The sequence below is a fragment of the Diprion similis genome, chromosome 3, assembly GCF_021155765.1.
Source record: "Diprion similis isolate iyDipSimi1 chromosome 3, iyDipSimi1.1, whole genome shotgun sequence".
In the NCBI taxonomy this organism is placed as follows: Eukaryota; Metazoa; Arthropoda; class Insecta; order Hymenoptera; family Diprionidae; genus Diprion; species Diprion similis.
In genome coordinates, this window is record NC_060107.1 from 11387704 (window position 1) to 11403428 (window position 15725).

Here is a 15725-nt window from a genome sequence, read left to right on the forward strand (position 1 = left end):
ATTTATTTCAATATTACGTTGGTACTCTCTTTTTTCTCGTCTTTCCATCTCTGGTGAAGTTCTTTTCTGGGATTTAGAATGATATCGCGAAGAAAATTCTGCAAGCAATCCAAGGTTTCCTTGCTAATTGAAAAAGACACGATTTGACGTCGCGGGTGCTAAGATTAAAACGTGCAGAAAAAGTTGATGAAATTTTACTGACTCGAGACTTGAGTCTTACAACAACGATGTTCTGGAATTAGTTGGGAAAACCCGGTTTCTGTTTCGGTCACGAATTTGCACAATTTATTTCATTCGCAAATCCCTAAAGACTGTAAAGCGTCAAGCGTGTGTATACATATACACATAAAAAAAATTTTCAGAATGAGTGACTCGTCGAGTTCTCGACTTTATTATTCGGTTTAATTTTCTCCCGTTAAAATTTAGCGTTGTAATATTTTGTGTTATAGTCCTCCGCTGTTTGTTCTTATTTTTTTTATTATTATTATTATTATTGTTATTCTTGCTTATTTATTCTTTCTAATTTTAACGAAAACAATTAAGGATTATGATAACGCAGTAAAAATTATTACCCTAAACTCGTTATTCCTCCGGTTTTTTGAGACACATAGAAACATCTGCGATACACAGAACGAGACATGAATTCATTATGAATGATTAAAGCACGTAAAGTCACTTGCCGCAGAAATTATAAATTATAAGAATGATAATAACGAAAGGTGTTGAAACGAAACGTGATGGACTTGGAATCCGTGTAGAATCTTGAAGATTAGTTACGTTAATACGCGTCGTTAAACCGAAAGGTCTGAATTTAAGTAAAATAACTTTGGACATGGGAATTAATCCTCGTTGGTTAATCCATTGATCGTAAGCATGAAAACTTTACGTCAGGTTTATTAAATGTGCGTAGAAGAAGAAACTCATGCTGAGCCCAAAATGTTAATTAATATACAAAATATCGTTCGGTGAACATTATAAAACTGCGATTAAACAACGGGGAATTTCATGCAAAGCCAACCAAAATACACAAAATCATTAAGGCTGAGAGTTTGTAAAATATTTTTTTTATACCTCTAAGTTGTTTTTTTTTTCTTCTCTTCGTTCTTGGAGAATTTTCATTTCATGGTTATCAGTAGGGAAAACAAAGTTTGAACAAAATTTCGGTTTATTCTAGTGACAAAAAAAATTTTTTGCAAAAATATTAGATACAAGGAAAGTAGAATTGATATTGCAATCTACTTAATTAATCTAGTGTTTAATTTAATTTGTCATGCTTATGTCTAGAATGTGACTTTCATGATCGAATAATTTGACGCTAATCAATCCTGTTGCACAAGACTTTACTGCCCTTCACTACCTATCAAATCTGTACACGTTGTACGCATGAGGTTTTATACACTTTCATCACGTATTTAACGTGTAGCTACGAACCGAGATTGTGCTTTGTGTTTTACAGCCTTGTTTTAACGGCTTAGTTTATACTGGATACTGCGTGTTGCCTTTTTGTGTGTTATACACGGCCCGTCAAGTGAAGACGGCTTAAAAAAATTTGTTTTGGAAAAAAGGATCTTGAAGAGGATTTTAAAAATCTAAAAAACGTTTTTGTTTTTCTGATTAACGATGAGATTTCTGACAGAGTCGAGTCGGTGCCGAAAATTTGACCAGTTTATAAAAAAAACTCATCCTTCTTTCACAACTTCATTTTCTAGCACGAGTCTATGTTCAGGCGTTTTTGTAAATATTTTTTGACAATGTAGCCACGTTATAAAAATTATTGGGATGGACTTTGGATAAAACGTATATTTACATTGTTGGTAAGCAGTTGAAAGAATTTTTTTCCAAAATGGGGATAAAGAAATCTGAAATTAATGCTTATGAAAGAATATTTTGAATAAATATCAAAATACATTTTTTCATCAATATTCTGGGATCAACGATAGTGAAAACATCGAAAAATTTAATTTTCAAGGCGAAAACTGAAAAAGACTGGGTTGTAAAAATTTTTTTTTATCTCATTTCGCTAAGTTTTGATCTGAGAAAATAGACTCATCTTTTATGTTCCACATAACATTTTTTCATTCAAATATTGAGCAGGTTCGTGAAAAATACTCAAAGATTCGAAAAACAATTTTCCCCAGAATTGTTGTCGGACAACATCGCGTCGATTGACTGCAATTGACCCGAACGCGCGGATCGACATTCTGAGTATCTGCGGTGGGTTTGAAGTACCGGAATCCGGATAACCGTATCCTTTCTACCCCGCATCTCGTTTCGATCTTCTTTCGTCGCCTCGTGTTTACTCGATGGCTTAACTCGCTCTCCCTATCTCCCTCCATAAGTCTCTGTTTGCCTGCTACCCCAGTCTGTACCTTGAGTAAACACAAACAAACACGAAATACGACACAGAAACCAAACAACTGCAGAGATTCGCGGGAATCGTCAAGTTTGATTTCTACCAAAATCTACGAAGCAATGGCTATCGGGTCGTAAAAGTAATTCTTGAAACTGAGAATCACTGCCCATCGCACTGACATACAATTCCCGCGACGCGCGACGTTGAATCGACCTGTACAGCTTGAATTGGAGGTTAGAAAACGAGAAAAAAAATGGATGGTAAAAAAATGTTTCATATTTGGAATGATCAAAATGGCGGTTTAATATGGATCTAATTCTTTTTATCCGTGATACTCCACAACATGCTAACAGGAAAATAAAATTGAAAGCAGCGAGGTTCGTGGCTCGGTCGAAATATTCTTGTGTGAGATAGAAAAGCAAAAAAATTTACATTGTTTGTTATTATTATAATCAATGCTACCACTCTTACCAGACAATTTCATTTTCAGCATTTATTTTTGTTGCTTTGGTAATAGAACGTGATAAGTTTTGAAATAAGTAAGATCCTTCTCCTGGATCACGATCGAGTAAAACCGCATTCTTACCACCACTTACTCATTACTCCCGGACACAGTCGCTACGAGAAACTCAAGCGAAATTCGCAATCACCTGAACTCAGCTCCCAATGGTGCGACTAGCGCGTGGTCACCCTGTGCAGTGAAGTGAGTGAAGGTTCACTCTGGGGGGTAAAGTTCGCTGCAATGTGCTGTGGAAACTCGATTCAAGCACCTGCCGTTGCATGTGCAAATTTATTTTTCTCCACGTGCGCAGCGAGTTTCACTCCATAAGCGATGTATAATGATCACAGAAGTTTGGAAAGTCTATAGTGAAAAGGGCTTCCGATGATACACACAACGTTTAAAACTGGACGTTTGGTTGGTACGATTGCTAAATTCGCGGGAAAGTTGGTCAGCTGGTTTGAACAGTTCTGACTTCTGTTCGTGCTTATGTATGTACCAACCTAATACCTAGTTTCTGCAATAAGGTTGGCAGTTCGAACTGCACCTTCGGCAGATAATCGGTGTTGGCTAAGTCACGGCTGGCTCCTGGGTGCCAATTCAAACTCGGAATTATGTGAAGCTGCTTTGCGGAGGCTGACTGACGCGTGTTAATGACGTATAGGTTAAGTGAGGCGTCACAAGATCAATGGCGGGAAATATTTGAAATTCGTTTTTATCAGAATCATCGTTTGGTAATCTCGATCTCTTTGTTGTGCTTAACGCAGTTCACTTTCAGAGTTCTGTGCACCGAGGAAACTTTTTAGTCGTTTACTGTTTTCATTATTTATCATAACGGAGAAATGTGGTTGTGGATAAAAAAAATGAGAATCAGTTTTTTAATTGTAAGCAGAAAATCTAATACGTTTTAATATTCTTAGGGCCACAATGTTGTTTTTTTTTTTGTTTCTTTTTTTTCTTTTTCACTCCACCAGTTTCACAATTTCATTGATTATTTTTAATTTTTTTACTTTATTATTTAATTTTGTTTATTATTAAACAGACGGAAAAAGAAACAAAACTACGAACGAAGTATTATTTTACGGCACCTCTTCTTCATGGCGCACAACTTGACGCACGATTTACAATCTTCAATCTTAGCTAGAAGTTATTGGTTAGTTTCCACAGGTGAACTGATCAATGAACTTGCTGCATTTACTCGCCGATCGATGCGCCCCACCGGCTGATATGCATGTGTGCTTTTGACTCGCTGTTGAGGTTTGGGAAATGGTTAATTTCTTGAGCTAAATGCCAGCTCTCACTTCGTCGATCTACCGCAATTTCAAAACTGATTAATCATTCGTGGCGCAGGAGCTACAGAGTCTGATATTCGTGTCGTTAAGGATGTTGGTTCGCCAAAAAACGATACGTTTTATTACTTTCATCACGAAATTGTTGTATATTGAGTATTAATAATGTTATTATATATGTAAGCTGCAAAGATTTTTTTAGGAATACGAAAATAAACAAAGCATCGTATTTTAAATAAGAGCTTACATAACGATGTTTCATTTTTTATCGATTCTAAATCGGTGAAAATCTAGTAGGTTCGTTTGAATTCACTCCTACGATGAAGCATTTTATTCAGAAAACATTTTTTCCCAAAAATGTGAAAGAGATAGATTTTGTGAAATTTACGAAATATAGTCGAAGAACGCTGTTTTTTTTAAATTTGAAGAAACGTCATTTGTTCGCGTCATAGTTTAAAAATTGTAATTTTGTAGCAAAAACTCGGAATGGAGAACTTCATGCGGAAAATAGCATTCAAATTGCAACCAATTATTTCGGTACATTTTTCGCAATTCCGAAACAATTTTGCATAATTTTAGAGAACTTAGATTCACAATAAAAATTTACGGACGTGTTCAACAAGCTCGTTAAATATTTTCAACTCGTTTATTAATTCAGAGTTGTAAGTAACACATCACCCACAAGCTTCATAAAAGCGATATCCGCATCGTCAAATCTTGAATCGTTTCATCAGTAAAAATGTTTTGAAAAATCGTCACAGGAACATATCATCATCTTTCACTTCCTCCTAGAGTTATGGAAAAATCCAAATGCCAAGAGAGGTGAAAACAGCTCGAGAAGTAATCAGAATAATGTTCGCACGACACGAGGCAGAAAATAAAGGGAAAAAGAAAAAAAAAAACATGAACCGTGTAGAGACAAAAATAAATAGTTATGCCAGGTTTTCAGTCTAGTACCATCTCATCACATTGCACGATTATCCTGATGAAAAAGACTCAGGAATTCCTCAAAAAAAATTTATTTTCACTGTCAGACAAGTTTGAATAATTTCGATAACATATTAAAATGAAGCTATTTTTTATATTGATAATAAAAATAATAAAAAAAAAACCAGGTTTTTGTCTAGCTGACTATTTTTCTCTGATATTCATCGTCGGCAAAAATAATTTCCGACATTGAGGTAAAACACTCGCATATCGACGCTGGAATGTCGGAATCTGGACAGACGAAAGAGGTTATGTGCTTAATAGAAATAACGCGGTTATTGCTTGACTAGTTTTACCTGGACGTCGATGAGCACGGTTAATCGAATCTTGATTGAATTCACAACCGAAGCAAAGCGCTGCTGCATGCACGCTCGAAAGGTTGATAAACGGCTTCTAAATTGTTTTTCTCCGGGTTCCGAAGTGCGGTATCGATTTATAAGAGCTGGTCGGTTTCCGGTCCTGGCTATCGCAGCTATCAGCTTCGTTTTTATTATTTAATCGTCCTTTCCCAGTCGAAAGTTGGAATAAAATAGGTCCCTGGATTCACTTTGATCTCCAGTTAGTCCGGAGCCAAACCGTCGATGAAAGGTTCGAAAGTGAATGGACTAAAAAGAAGCTCCTGACGACCTTTGCGGTTTTTATTCCGTGTCCTTTTACCTGCCACAAATTTGTTCTCCGGAAACGACGTAGGACATTGTTCGAGCTTCCAGGCACCATTTAACGTTTTCCCATTGCACCCATGAAGCAAAGGTTAAGGTTTTTCTTTTTTCCCGAAGGCATCGATTTTTTAGATTCTAATTTTTCCCGTTTTCAATCAGTCAGGTTATGCGACCTGCAATTTGTGACGCATCAATATTTCATTCGTTTAAATGAACCGGCAAAATTCATTCACGTAGAACGCAATCTGCCAAGTGGGGTGGGATTTTTTATACTTATGTTGCAATTTTAGAGCATCAGAGTCTAAACTCGGGGCTCGGTAATATCTGAAATGATGGCTGTATTCTGGATACATCTAAATGGATCTGAATTTTCTTTATTCAAGAATCTATAAAGAATTTTTTTCAAACCATTTAAAATTATGTGATAACATTCAGTGTTCGGGTGGTGAGCCAAAAATTGATGCTCTTTCATTTTGTTACAGAATAGTTGCGTTATTGAGTCTATATAACAATTCAGTATTGAAAATTCAAAATTGAAAAATATCAGAATTCAAACAAAATCTTGGATATCGATGTTCCGTTTCAAATCGCTTCAAGATTACGAAAAATCTAATAGATTCTTTCAATTTCCTACGGACTAGTTTCTACTAAGTTATTGGAACAGATTTTTATTTGGTAGTATTAATGTAAAAGAATTTACTTGGATTCCGAATTTTCATCAATAAATACGCTGAAACAAAAGGAATCGTAATATTTCGTCAGACTTGTGATAGAAAGTAGAGTTTTTAGAAATTGGTCCGAATTTAACTTCTGATTAGACTTATTCAAAAATAGTAAAAAAAGATGTAAACTCTGAGTTTTTCAGATTTTGTTACAGAAAAAGAATTTCCCAAAAAAATCTGTGCCGTCTCCAGAGATTCATTTGATTTTTACCTTGAACTCTATTACAAATGAGTCGGCAATGTTCGGAAACTTAAGGCCTGAAAATTTTCCATAACGATTTATCAATAGAAAATAAAATCCCTCAGTATTACGATTTCTTTCGAAAAACTGTCTAAAATTTCTTACAATCTCTCGTGTATTCTCAAAACCGTTCAAGTTTTTTTAAACATTAACGTTGTTCCGAACGGTTCAAAAACGCGAAACACTTCTAACTCTGCAGAGTCTGAAGAAAAAGTAAATTAGAAGTAAAGTTGTTGAGAACCCCTGAACCAGCGTTAACCTCAAAGACAAATAAATTTCTACTCTACCTGTTTCAGACAGACCGCATTTCGGAAAGCAGACCAGTTCCAGTTGTAGGTGAGTATCTTAAACGTGTATATCTATCTATACTCATCCCGAAATACGACTATCAAAACTGTCGGTAAAATCGCTCTGCTAAACCGAATCGCCAGAGGCTTAAACGTGGTATGCTGCAGGTGAAAACAGATTATATAGAGAACTTTACGAGTTAGTTCATCCACTCGCCCCAGGATACAGAGGCATCAGTAGCTGGTGTAATCCTTATCGTGGCATCCGATTGCAGCAAGTTTTCGTTGAAAGTGGCCACCCACCAGTCGGTGAGCACCTGTTTCTGTGATCCCAGAGTGCGAGTGGCCAATTTCATGAGATATTCTCGTTGTACATACATACGCCTTACAAAGGAATCTTATAGAAGTTTAGAAGCGAGCCGAGAAACTAATCAATCAAGACGTATACTCGGATGCTTTGGGACATGATAATTACATCCTGGTGTTTGCGGCATCCGGTTTACTCATTCGGAGAATAACCTCAAGCGTTAGTATTATACGAAAAGCTTCTGAAACCACTGGCGTGTCATGTTGAGTAAATAATCTGTAGTTCGGGGTTGAGCTGATGCTGTTGTCAATCCTTACCGACCGTTACCGATCGAGTAAAACGTACGTCACTTATTCTTACTGTTATATTAAACTTTACGCATCACTGAAGTAAAAACAATAAAAATAGTTAACATATAGAGTGTTATCAATGAAAATAGTGTAACGGTTGTTGTCCGTCAGAAGAAACACTTCGTTAACACAAGAGAAAAAGATAAAATGAAATTTATTGTAAACGACATAGAGTTCAAACATGAGATAAAATTATTTATGCATGGAATTGATAGAATTGACCTCAGTCGAATTTTGTTTTATTAATATTTCGAGTGTAATCATTATTGTTATTATTATTTTTCTTTTTTTTTTCTTCTTAACGAATAAATCAATAAATGACTCAAAGGAATATATATTTGTAAAGATAAAATTGAAGATATTAATTATTCTCAAGAGCATTCGTTCAGATGTTTAAAACACGCGTTATTGTATTAAAAGTGTTAATTAGTTTTAATTTTAATACAAAAATTTTCTTGTGATTAGTCTATCCTAAGGTTTTAAGGGAAGTATATTCCCATCCAAAATTGAGTCTCGACGAGAATATCGAAAACTTCGCGTTGAGTAATTGTGAAAAAAAAAATCAGTCACAACAAAATTGATAAGATAATTTGTTTCGAATGATAATTCCAGAAAATTTTCAAGAAATTGTTAAAAAAAAAAAAAAAAAAAAAATTTATGTAACAAATCTTCGGTCATTGTAAAAAATAAGAACATTCAAGGACTGTACGTAGAGTAACCACTACGAGAAATTTCTCTCGGTACGGATGGTCACCGGACCACAGAACCTTTGCATCGTCATCTACAACCAAATTTTCATTTTGAAATAAAAAAAAAATAAAAAAAAAGCAAAGCAAAGCAAAGCAAACACGCCTGCACACAAGGCTGAATAAACACTGGACAAGTTGGGCGGAAGAATGACGACATAGTCGTCGACGGGACGGAAGAGGAACACAAGGGGTTTTCCACCGAAGGTGGGCATGTCAAAAGTGGACAGTGATGCGATGGAAAAGGTGGTGCAAGAGGGAATAGCCACCGGCTAGTAGTACGTATCCCACGTTTGCTTCAACGCGAGTCGGTCACTCGTGTAATCGCTGTAAGCATCAGCCCCTTCCCGACTTCCGCCCCCCCCCCCCCCCCCCCCCCGCCCTTTCTCGCTCTCTCTCTCTCTGTCTCTTTCTCTCTTCCACTCTGGGCGACCTTCTCTTAAAGTTGATCACTTGCGGAGTTTCTTTAAAAATCAACTACGGGGGCTTGGATATCCGGTTTGGAATTGAAAATCGTTGTTACTAGGGTGGAAAGTAGTTTGAAAGAATTTTTCATCGTGTTTTTCAAGATATTTCATGGGAATATTATATCTAATATGGGTTGAAATAGATTTTTGTTATCTTTGAACGAGTAGGTATGAGTTGTTATGTTATAATACGCCTGAGGAGTTTTGTAAAAGGTATAGAAAAAAATGAGAACGAAATCTCGGTTTTTAATTTAATTTAATGAAATTTTTTTTATGAAAAATAAACTTTAGCGAAGCGAAACGATTTATTGATTTTCAAATATTTCAAGCTCATTAAAATCAACGACGGTCGCTGTTATTATAATATACTCGAGCCGTAATGTTAAAAATCTTCGTTACTGGTTGAAAATTTAAAGTGGTTGAAATGTATTTATCTTGAGGGAAAACAATTACTTTTTGACACACCAACGAGTCTCGTGAAGAGTATTTTGAATTGAATCTTGCTACAACAATTTGCTAGCTTTCTAAAATATTCAATCGGATGAAAGTCAGGATCTATAATCTATACTTAAGATGATTTACCAAAAATATTTCTTTCTATGAATTAACAAAATAACCTGAAGCAAAGTCTCCAAGTTTGCAGAATTTTCGTTGTTCAATTTGAAATCATACGTTGAAATATAATATTGTATTTGCATTCCAAAGATTCCATTTTGTCGAGTACATACAGTAAGAAAATTCACAGAAACACTTTTTTCATCATGTTGGCATTATCGTAGGTATATTTAAATTTTCAACATTGCACTAATATTGACTATGATCAACAAATGGCAATATTGAATTAAGTACGGAAAAGAAAAAACGTGTTTCCGTTATTTTCTGCAAAACTAGTCTTCGGAATAAAAATTATGACAAAAGTGGAAAAAAAAAAAAAAAAAAAAATCAAACCAATTTACTCATAGATTTCTGACCATTTCGAAGCGAATAACGAAGTATCAATATCTAAAGATTTGTTTATAATTTCATTATTTTGTATTGTGATATTTTCAAACGGATCGTAGCTTACGGTTATAATAATTTGACAAATAAACAATAGACGACAATCTTTTATTAAATTTAATGAAAAAAAATATCCGTTCCAGCCAACCCAACATCCTTGAATGTGCTTTTTGTCGTCCTGTTTGATTTTATCAGACATATTGTATCGAGCTATATTGTCACCTTTCATAAATATGTTGTACAAAAAATGTCACGAAAGAAAAATATACAGCAAGAGAGAGAGAGAGAGAGAAAGAGAAATAGTAGAAAAAGCAGGTGAAAAAGCTTCGTCTACTCTATTCAAGATAGCGCATTCTTTCTCGTGTGACGTATTTCAGGCATAACACTGAACCAACTCCAGCGAAGTGTTGCTGTCTATTGTCTATTGAACAGCTTATCTCGCTTGTTTGTTCCTGGCGACGTTAAGGCTGGGTAACAGAGGTTGGCTCGTGTCGATGCTTCAGTAGCTGTGTGTCTCGTTGAGAAAAGAAAAGCTGGACTAGTTACACGTGGGTGAAAGAACAGGAGAAAGATAGCGCGCCATGTTGTGTAATGGCTGCAGATCAGCGGACGTTGCAATTCTCATTGCTTTGCTACTGATAAAGACCGTTGTTTCTACGATGGAACAACACGTCGTGTGAGTATACATGGTGTGCTTAGAACTCCTACGATACGCCTCGTTTCTTCGAGGTTAAAGCCTTTGGTGAGATGCGTAACAACTGTCTAAAGAAATCTCTATATTGCTAGGGAATTATTTTTCTAGTGAACGCTACCCTGCTCGGTAATGCCATCGTGTATAGTTCTGGTGTGAGTTATTTTAAAGTCCCGCTCATTTTTTCCCCAGGCAGATTCAACGTCACAACAATTAATCACCGCCGATCTAGGGTTTTTTGGCGCCGTTGGTACACATCTTACTTAAGTTCAGTCCAGCGTGAGAGAGAGACTTTTTTGAGGAGAAAGAAGCTGCACTTCTGGGCACACCGTGTATACTCACATTATGGAACAACAGCGGACAATGTGTGTTTAGGTTAGGTTAGGTTAGGTTAAAACTTATATTGTATTATATATTGAATTATTTCTAGTTGTGTGGACTGGACAGTCCTAGAATACTTTAATTTCTTACGATAACTGAAAAATACAATTCTGGTTACAAAATGAAAATCAATTTTTTAATCGTAACCAAAGAATCTAACACGGGTTACTTTTCTTTTCGATAATGATCATCCGCGCTATATTTTTTCATAACTATTGAAGGAATTTGATGCTGATGCAACAACACGGAGGAAAGAAATTCTTAAACAGACCAACAAAATAGATTTTGTTGGAGTTCAATCACATCGATCTAATATTCCTTATTTGTTACAAGTACGATGTCTTTAATTCAACAATTTCGATTTAGTTGGTTTGCCAAAATGATTTAGGCAAGCGAATTCCGTGATTCGACAAAAGCCTTTCTTGTCGCGATCGAGTAAAGCATTGATTCGAGTTTTGACGTGTTTCCGAAATTGAGTTTTTCTTATTTTTCTTTTCAATCGCATGTATGTTGACAGAAACAATTCGATACTTCAAATAAAATAATTATATGGTGTTCTCGTGAATAAATTCATAGCATGATCATTCAAAGGCTTGATACAATCCTACATTAAATTGTCATAAGTATTTCATCCGACAAAAGTATTTTGTTGAATTCAGTAATTCAATATTATTTGCCCTTCAGTTTATCAGGTGTTATTAAAATAATTCAAAATAATTATTAAAACGAAATAATTCGAACTTGAAACAAATTACGGTGTAAAAAAAATAGCCGTAATTCTACTTCGAGAGTAAGAATTCAGCGCGTGAATAACGCGACACCATAGATTAATCATCGACGAAGAAGAGAGGAATTTGCAATGTACTGGCACGAAGAAATGTTCCGAGATTATTTATGCTCGGTATGGAAATTGGACGTGGTCAAGATTCGCTATTCATAACCATGCAATAAATCCGTGTATATTAAAAAAAATACGTCAACTGTGGGTGGAAATATGGGGAGAAATAAAATTCCAGACGTGTTCAACCACTGCTATCATTTTTATAAACCCCTCAAAACGACGTCCTTCATTAATTTACGAGAAAAATGTTCGTAGAAATTTAGATCTCAGAATTCACCTTTCGTTTCTTTTTCATTGACGTCTATAAAAATTCAAAATATTAATTCTATAAAATTTTTCAAATTACGCGACAATAATCAAAATTAGATCACAGATAATCATCGATCAACACGAATTCTGAGTCTCGGTTCTGGATTCCAAATTTTGATTTCTTCCTCGTAACTAATGAAAGTAAAAATAGTTTTATTATATAAAGTTTGCTTTTCAAGAAAATAGAACGATTTTTTTGGATTTCAAAGAAAAATTACCAATTCTCTGAAAAATTTTATTGTAAATAACAATTAAACGAACTTTAGTTTCACATTTGAATTTTTACCATAAAAGTGATTTAAATGCAAAATTAAAGTTTTTTTTAATTATTATTAGCAATAAATATTTGCGAAAATAGCTTATATTTAAAAAAAATCTAGATTATCGTTCTGGTTTCAACATTAAAACTTTCTACAAGCCTTACATCGAATCAAACTATTTTTCATTTTTTATTAGTGACGTAGAAGAACTCAAAATTTGTGTTGACGGATGTTTATTTATCAACGTAAAAAAATTCAATAGCGAACTTTATAAGTAATAAATGAACATTTTAATTATTACTCGATATATAGCATGAAAATTTATTTATTTAAGTATAAACTCTGAAAAAAAAAAAAAAAAAAATCAGAGTTCGTAACAACATTTTCTCTCATTTTCGCTCAGACACTTGCTCAAAAGTAGAAAGAAATGATTTTGGATTGAATTTTTTCCGCCGATTTCAACCTTATATTTCTATCTGCGTAAGGAAGGGAATGTTTGTCTGTCACTTCAACTTCTGAGGGCGGCGCCTGCATACCGAACTAAACTTGATTTCATCCAAGATTCCGATTACTATTCCGTCCCGGTGCGCCTAACTTGATCTTGTGTTTGATTTCCTAGTCTTGCCAACGCCATATTTTACGAGTTCCACACTCGACGACGAAGTCGTCCACGAGTTTGCATCAAGAGACGAGAGGGTGGGAGGATGGTTTTCATTCCCGACTAAACGGATTTCCAGCGATGATTAAGCAAATAGCAGATCATACAGAATATTTCATAAGAGAAGGAAAGTATATAATCTGCTTTTGCAGGGGATTTATTGCCGCCATTTCTTACTCAGATATCTCGTTTCCGTTTGTTTATTCGATCTGCAATCGTTGCAAGAAAATATTTTAGAATATATATTACGAAGTCGCTGAATTAGTCAAATTTTTTAAAACGTTTCTCAATCTTGAGAAATTAATGAACGAAAACTTCTTGGCTTATTACATACTGCGATAAGTGGATCAGAGTGATTTCCTAATTGTATTACTGTCGTTACGACTGAATACTTTCCAGACGATAAAAACGTCAAACGAAAGCTTGGCAAAAAAGAAATTAATTCAATTATCCTCGTTTAGAGTTTATATAATATGAACATAGTTAAGTGTTTTCAAAAAATAGTCAGCTACGAGGTAAACGAATGAGTGGAAAATTTGAAAAAGAGGATTTGCTATTGGTCATGAATAATTACTACCGGTTATACAATTGGAACAATGGATTTTCGTAATATCGATGTATTAATTACTACGCTTGAATTATAATGATCGATTAATCGCGAAGTATTTTTCGATTTTTCAATAATCGTTTAATCGATTGTGAAAAAATTGACATTCTATAAAGCGCTTCCTTTTTATAAATGAACATTTTCTTTAACATTCGCTGTCGTATTAAAAAAAATTTCTTGCATCCATGTTAGACGTTTTTGAACATGTTTCATATTCTATATCACATATATATCGCTTTTTCAAATCAAAAAGTGTAATCAACTAAAAGAATAAAACTACAATTTCTTTTTATCATCGTTAAACTTTCTGTTCGAAATTATATGTAATAGTAAATGAGCGTGAAAAAAATAAATGAAAAAGAGAAAAATAAATGTGATTTAGGTGATTCAAAATTTTGCAATTTTAACAAATTTAGTTTGGAGAAAAAAATGAAGTTTCACTTCAGCAATCTTTTTTCAACTACATTTTTCTATACAGTTATATTTGAGTAATGAATATTCAAATATTGCTTTTTTTTCACTTTTATACTTTTTAGTACTTCGATAATTTAAAATTTATAAAAATATCCATAACATAACAGTTTTAAAAATATTAGAAAAGTTGTCGAATCTTATATGTTAAAATTATAAATAAATTGATATTGATTATTATTATTAATTTTGTCATATTTGCTATGAAGTTGAAAAGATTATAGAATTTTTGCAAAATTCTTTGAACATTTTAGCATTTATTCTTAGGGAATTCGAAACTCTCAACGTGATGAAATAAAATCAATTAAAAGATTGATCACTTTTACGTGGTGGATCAGTGAAAAATTTTTAATATCTATACCTCGAAAATGGTTACGTGCAAAAAAAAAAGTGATGAGAAATGTGGTGATTCTACAAACGCTGTATAACCTTAAAAATTGGACACGAAATTTACCTAACATAACGAGGTAAATTTGCCTTGGTGATCTGGTATAGAATGCCCTATACCTACCGTATATAACCTTTCTCTACAGCGAAGCTTTCATTGGACAGGTATATTCTTCGAGATTCTCATACGAACACCGTAAAGCTTAATGCTAGCGCAGCGGCATGGCAGCATAAAAACATGATTTATGATCACGTTAGCAAAGTCGTAAAGATCTCGACTTTCGAGAAATTGTGCTTTTCTCTTTTTTGCACTAGCAGTAATAGAGCAGGGGAAAAAGAAAACATTGTTACGCACGCCATCTACGTTACCATACGAGTCTCTGTTAAGATCCTGCAATTTTCCAGTTTTAGATCTCGTGATAAGTTTATGATAAGAAAAAATTTGAAAACACTAATAGTCTAACCGTAAATAACTGTCTTATTATATAAAATAAACGGCTTTAGAATGGCCATGATCCAACCCTCGAATTTCCTAATCTTACATTGTAGGTTCATAGTTTATAGAGGAAATGAAGAATAATATCCAATTCGAATTTTGAACTTCAAATTCGATTCGTGATTAGCAAATTCAAAACCCTCGGACGATTTTTTTTTTATTTAGAACGACCATAATAGATCCGCCATTTTCATTCAAATCCATTCATCCATTATCGACATTATCACTTTTTTTTTTTTGATTTTTTGGAATATTGTTGTTTAAATAATTGAAAAAATACGGAGCCAATAAAAGCCAAAATCTAATCAGTTCTAAGTTTAGAAAACCACGCGTCGATTCGGGCTAAAATCATTGAAATCGAGATGTCGTCGGATAAAAAAATTGGTCACAGACGTTCATCCGAAAATGGTAAAATGGAAATATAGCAAAAAAGTAAAGTTTCATAAAACAGTTTTTTTCGAACTATTTGGATCGTACATATCTAAATTTTCCATAATTTTCACGAGTAAAGGTTTGGAGTCTCCTTAATTTTTGACGTATTCATCAAATATTTGATTCATTTCCCATAATTTTTTTTTTTTAAATAACTGACATAATCAGTTTCTAGATCATCAGACTGCAAGTTGCATATCACATTTAGGTGAACATTACTATTCTTATTATTAATAATAACGTAACAAGCTTTCTGCTCGCAACGCCAATTTTCGACGTCATTGGA

General features: G+C 34.2%; 1 protein-coding gene across 2 annotated transcripts in view; it reads left to right on the forward strand.

The window, feature by feature from the left end:
- The window catches only part of LOC124404203 (tachykinins), a 67146-nt gene that overhangs the window by 26915 nt on the left and 24506 nt on the right, over positions 1 to 15725 (forward strand). Inside the window, exon 2 of one of the 2 annotated variants that reach the window (XM_046878152.1) lies at positions 7047 to 7086. The exons of the other annotated variant lie outside the window; for it this stretch is intronic. The gene's annotated coding sequence lies outside the window, so the exon portion shown is untranslated. The remainder of the gene's footprint in view (positions 1 to 7046; positions 7087 to 15725) is intronic. 2 annotated transcript variants of the gene reach the window in all.